The sequence below is a fragment of the Mus pahari genome, chromosome 9 (assembly GCF_900095145.1).
Source record: "Mus pahari chromosome 9, PAHARI_EIJ_v1.1, whole genome shotgun sequence".
NCBI lineage: Eukaryota > Metazoa > Chordata > Mammalia > Rodentia > Muridae > Mus > Mus pahari.
The window spans coordinates 38,349,418-38,355,417 of NC_034598.1; the positions used below are offsets into that span (position 1 = coordinate 38,349,418).

Here is a 6,000-nt window from a genome sequence, read left to right on the forward strand (position 1 = left end):
GGACTTGCAAAAATTAAGACATTAAATGCCCATCACAATCAAGGAATATTAAAGAAGGCTTGATGACTCCGTGAGCCTGGATGGGACTTTTAAAAGACAACTTATTTATAGAAATAAATATGGAAGATGTCCAGGAGGAACAATTAACCTTATCACTGAATTCCATGACCAGAGAGATTCTAATTTCTGTGGAAATAGAACTGCTGCCAGGAACCCTTAAAGATGTTAGAATCCAGTCAGACAGGGCCTCATTAGCCTGCACCATGGCAACACAGCTCTGCCCATTGTCCATTTCACGCTACACTCTGCTTAGTGCTACACACAGGTCTAATATACACAGAGATCTTGCTAAAACTTCACCAAATCCTGCGAGGAAGGTTTGAGCTTTACTGCGATTTCTGTTGTACTAGAAAGTGTAATTAAGTCTCTTGTATACGAGAGAAGAGCTAAAACTAAGAAAAACAAAGTGCCCTGGACTAGGGATGCCTGGGTGAGGTATGTGCTTGCTGTGCAATGTGAATATCAGAGATCGTATCTCCTGCACCTATATACATTGTCTAGTGGATGATACTGATGAGCTCTGGTTTCAGGTAAGAGGCCCTGCCTCAGTATATAAGGTGCAAAGAAATTGAAGAAGCCGCTGATATGAATCCAAGCCTTCACGCACAGTCATATGCATAAGCATGCACAACTACTCATACATGCATTCACACATATGTTAATAAGAATGAATACATGTATGCTCACCACACACGTGCACGCACACACATACACACACACAGGCACACATACACACCTGCTCCAAACTGTAGACTCTACTGGAATATTAAAAAATAAGTAATTTTTGAAAATTTCTTCCAATGTAACATTCAGCTATTATAACTTCTATTTTAAATATTATAAAATTTGTTATTTAATTTTCAATATTTTAAATTATAATATTTAAATACTTGTAAAACTAGGAACTAACCACATTAAATGTTCACCGTACTTGTCCCTTGGTAATTGACTTCAAGGCATTTACTTTTAACCTGTCTGTTTTATGTTAGTGAAAATTTCACATTCTTTACATTAAATGTGCTACCTTATAAAATGGGAAAAAAACATAATGGATATAAAAATGAATGTCTCACATTCTACCAATGCCATTTTTGCACCTATATATTTTTGGAACTATTTTTCCCCCAGTGGCTGCTTCTGTTATAGAATGAGTCACATATAGAAATTGCTTGACACATATGAACACTAAGATCAGCTGGTAAGCTAAGACAAAAAAACATGAGTTCTTAGCGAAAGAGTTTCAGGATTTTTTCCTTGACTTAGAACCTCCAGTGATTTTTTTGATAGTGTGGTTGTGCTTTTGAAGTATATGAATAAGTGTCCATTGACCCCTGTGAGATTTGTTTTAATTCCAACCTTCCTTTACCTTGCTACCTGACAGATGACTATAAACTCTACTGATTTAGGCATAAGGGTGAAAAAATAATGAAGAATATTTCCCATATTAATCCCCTCTGGCAGTCATATTATTCTACAATTTCAGAGGAATGGATTCAGAGTAACTTTTATTACTTAATGTTCTACACTGCCAAGAAATTATAAACAAATATTTAACATTCTAAGGTATTTCCTGAGAATAATTTCTGGTAACTGCGAAGTCCTTAATACACTCTACAGTGCCTATGAATCTTAGTTCATAAAGACAGACACTCATACTAACACATCAAAATATTTGATTTAAGAATCCCTCTGTGAATCCCTCTGTGATCTGGAGTTGGGAGACTCAGCCTGACTTATTCCATAGATGGTGAGTAGGGTCTACAGCATTGCACCAGAATAGGAGCCACTCAAACAATGACCAAGGGATTTCATTTACTGGTCAAAAGAATTTGTCATGGCCTGGACATGTCTCTTGATGTAAAGAATTGCTCTTACAATGTCACTTAAGCATGGTAATGGTGTTCTTCACAGAGGAACAGCTTTCTGCCCTGAAATCCATTCATTCTTTAAGATCAAATGACTGTAGATTACAAAGTACAGCTATGTACACACAGCATCTGGCTAAGCGTTTCCTAGGTAAGTGGGAAGGGAGACCATATTTTGGTCCAACAGTCATAGTCTAGTGATCATTACTACTACTTAAAATTTTCTTCTTTTACTGGCAAGATTTGGTAACTACACATACCTTAAAGTAACTTGAAAACTATGGAAAATCAAACTATAGTCATAATTCAACAAAGTCTTTTCTTAATTTTATTTTTGTTAAAATATTCATTCATTGTAGTACTCTACAATTGATCATTTAAGGAGAAGATATCAGACCCAGTGAGGTCACAGAATTCTCACAAAGTCAAGTCTCTTTCTTCTCAATGTTCTGATTAATATATTTACTATAATATATGTTAATACATATGAATGTACTAATATATTAAGTATATTCATATTTATAATTAATACATAATAATTCTGATTAATATATAATAAATATTTTAATATTTTAATAAAATAGTATATTTTGAATGTAAAAACCATATGTTTCCCATGGTTCTAAGTTAACATTTAGGGCAGTGTATTCTCTATTTCCTGTACAGTCCACAAATTAAGCTCCATAAACAGTAATTATATTTAGAGGTCACAGGACTATGATAATGAACGTATGCCTAAATGGGGCTTCTTCATGTATTATAGATACTTTACTTGAATTTCTCTTGGTCTGACAGAGCATGGCACAAAGATTTACTTCACTTTCTTGTGGATACTCAGAAATCCAAGGATAAGATGATGATTTGGTGTACAGTGAAGGACTGCATCCTGGATAGCAGCTGACTTGCATCCTCTTGGACAAGTGTCTTAGTTAGGGTTGCTATGGCTGTGATGTAAACACCGTGTGTGAAGCAACTTGGGAAGGAAAGGGTTTGTTTGGTTTATATTTCCACGTCACTGTTTATCACAGAAAGAAGTGAGGAGAGGAACTCAAGCAGGGGACGTACATGGAATCAAGAGCTGATGCAGAAGCTATGGAGGGGTGCTGCTTACTGGTTTGTACTCCAAGGGCTTGCTCAACCTGCTTTCTTATAAAACCCAGGACCACTAGCTCAGGGCTACTACCCACAGTGGTCCGAACTCTCCCACATCAATCACTAATTAAGAAAATGCTCTACATATTTGTCTATTGTTTGATCCTATAAAGATTTTTTTTTTCAATCAAGGATCTGTCCACTCTGGTGACTCTAGCCTGTATCAAGTTGACATAAAACTAGCTAGCACAGAATTACAATGCAAATCCCCATATAGCCTTGGCTATAAGTATTACAGCCATGCCTCAGCATATGAAGCTGTTGAGATGTATTAGTGCCATATTATTTATTTGTGTGGTGTGGTGGTCATGGATTTATGTTGCATTTAGAGACCATAGGAACATACAGTGTCTTTCTCTCTTTCTTTCTCTTATTACATAGTAATGAGTCTCTCACTGACCTACAAGCAGTTTTTCTTAACAAGGCTGGCCAGGCAATGATGCATCCCTCTTGGCAAATCGCCAGGAGTTGACAGTCACATGCAACCATTATTGGCTCTATGTGTTGATATGGCAAATACTCTTACTCATTAAGCAACCCCCCCCCCGCCTGACATTCATTTATGTCAAATGAAACAAATACTCAGTTTCCTGAACAAGGGGACTAGGAAGAATGTAATGAAAAAGCACACTGTATTATGTTATGTAACTGTGAAACTATTAAGTGTTTACATCCTTGTGGAAAATTCTTCAGAAACTTCAGACCTGACCTTGTATTACTTGAATACTACAAAAAGCTACTCAGTAAGACTATAGATATTTCAGTCAATCACAATTAATGTACATTTAATGTATTCTGAACCAGTAGTTCTCCACTTTCCTACTGCTGTGAACCTTTAATACCTCATGATATGATGACCTACAGTCATTGCTACTTCATTACTTCAATTTTCTACATTTATGAGTTTTAATGTAAATATCTGATATTTCCAATAACCTTAGGCACCCCCCCAATGAAAGGATTGTTTGACCCTCCCCCACAAAGGGTTTGCGACCCACAGGTTGAGAATCACTACCCTGGACAATAATATCATAATGGAGAATGCATCCCCCCCCCAAAAAAATCATAAGCCATGTATTGATGGTTGCCTCACTTTCTGTTATTCTGTCCTTTAATTATATCTGTAGTTTATTTGTTTTATAACTTTATCTGAAACAATAGCTTCCTATGACCTGTTTTCTTTCTTTTTCTTTTTTAAATTTATTTATTATATGTAAGTACACTAGCTGTCTTCAGACACACTAGAAGAGGGTGTCAGATCTCATTATGGATGGTCATGAGCCACTATATGGTTCCTGGGAATTGAACTCAGGACCTTCAGAAGAGCAGTCAGTGCTCTTAACCGCTGAGCCATCTTTCCAGCCCAACGTGTTTTCTTATAGAGATTACCAGTACAGCACTGATTTTTTAACACTGGCTAATATAAATGCTATAAACTCTGTATATGATTAACATGAAGTCTCCAAGCTTAACACCTGGCTTATTAGATTCCTGAGATTTTCACCATCAACTGTGTACATCAGCTCCAGCATGTCCCTAAGCAGGAGAGTCCAATGTGGCTTATTATTCAGTATTTCTATTACACTAATTGGCATATTGTTTAGACAATATAGATAGCAGTGGCCAAGGACTCTCATGCTGTAGATAAATAACGTCCCACCTTCCAGGAGAAGAAGATCCCTGGCAACAGTGGGAATCAGTGACATCACCATTGAGTCATCCAGAGACACAGTTTTTCCTCTCTCCATATACATCTGAAAACACTCATTTACTGGTCAACAGCATCTTCAGATGAGATTGTGAAACTGTTTTTTCTTCTGCAACATTAAATTTCCTCTTTTACATTTGGAAGTAGGTACCTAGCAAATATCTGTTTTGTTTAGTGACATCATGACAATATAAACATTTTGTTATGAACTTTGAGGGATAAACATGCCTACTGCTAAATGCTTAAATTTTCCTGAGCACACTGTCTTCCTTGTATATGAGAGATAGTACAGCCACAAAAAATCCTCCTTGGGTTACATGGTGTAAACAGTGACCACGTAAAAAGCCCTACAACAGCAACACAGCAAGCAGCATTGTGCCCATGATGCAAACATCTCAAATTTTCATAGCATTTACCACAGAAGGAAATATATGCCTGGTATGTGAATTTTTAAAACTCAAGAAGTAATGAGCTCTCTAATATAAGTAAACTAAACTGAAAAGCAAGGTCAACTCAAAGATCTGATACAAGGAGACTGTTTAAAGTGCCTGTTCAAGGAAATTAAAAAATTGTTAAGGCTCAGCACAAAGAAAAGTGAATGTGGAAAGCAAAGTACTTGAGGTTTTATGTATGTTATTAATGAGACAAATAGAAAAATGTGTGAACATAGGCATGCATTTAAACGCTATAAAATAAAAAGTCATGATGATAAAGATGAACATCATAAAATGTTATGGTCTAAAAAAGATTTTGAAATATTAGCAATGAAGTGAAAATTAATAAAGAGATCAATTCAAGTCTCTTCAGAAGAGTGAATTGAATATGACACACATCATTTTAAATGTTACCCATACAATTGAGAATTGATATGCAATTAAATAATTAGTTAAAAAAATGTGCTTCCAAAGATGGTAAAAATCCACTTCACAGCTATGTAAAGATGAACATTGTATCATACTTAATGAAATAATTTTAAAGAAATGGAGAAATACACTTTATACATGCATATATATTTCAATTTATAATTCACTATTGCAGTGCATTAATAGTCTCCCAACTAAAAAAAGCCCAGGACCAGATGGGTTTAGGGCAGAGTTCTATCAGAATTTCAAAGAAGACCTAATTCCAACTCTCCTCAAAGTATTCCACAAAATAGAAACAGAAGTTACCCTACCCAATTCATTCTATGAAGCCACAATTACTCTGATACCTAAA

The 6,000-nt window shown here is 35.7% G+C and overlaps 1 protein-coding gene across 1 annotated transcript in view; it reads left to right on the top strand.

Moving 5' to 3' along the window:
* The window catches only part of Pcdh15 (protocadherin related 15), a 1,443,732-nt gene that overhangs the window by 403,335 nt on the left and 1,034,397 nt on the right, over window positions 1-6,000 (top strand). The window lies entirely within an intron of this gene.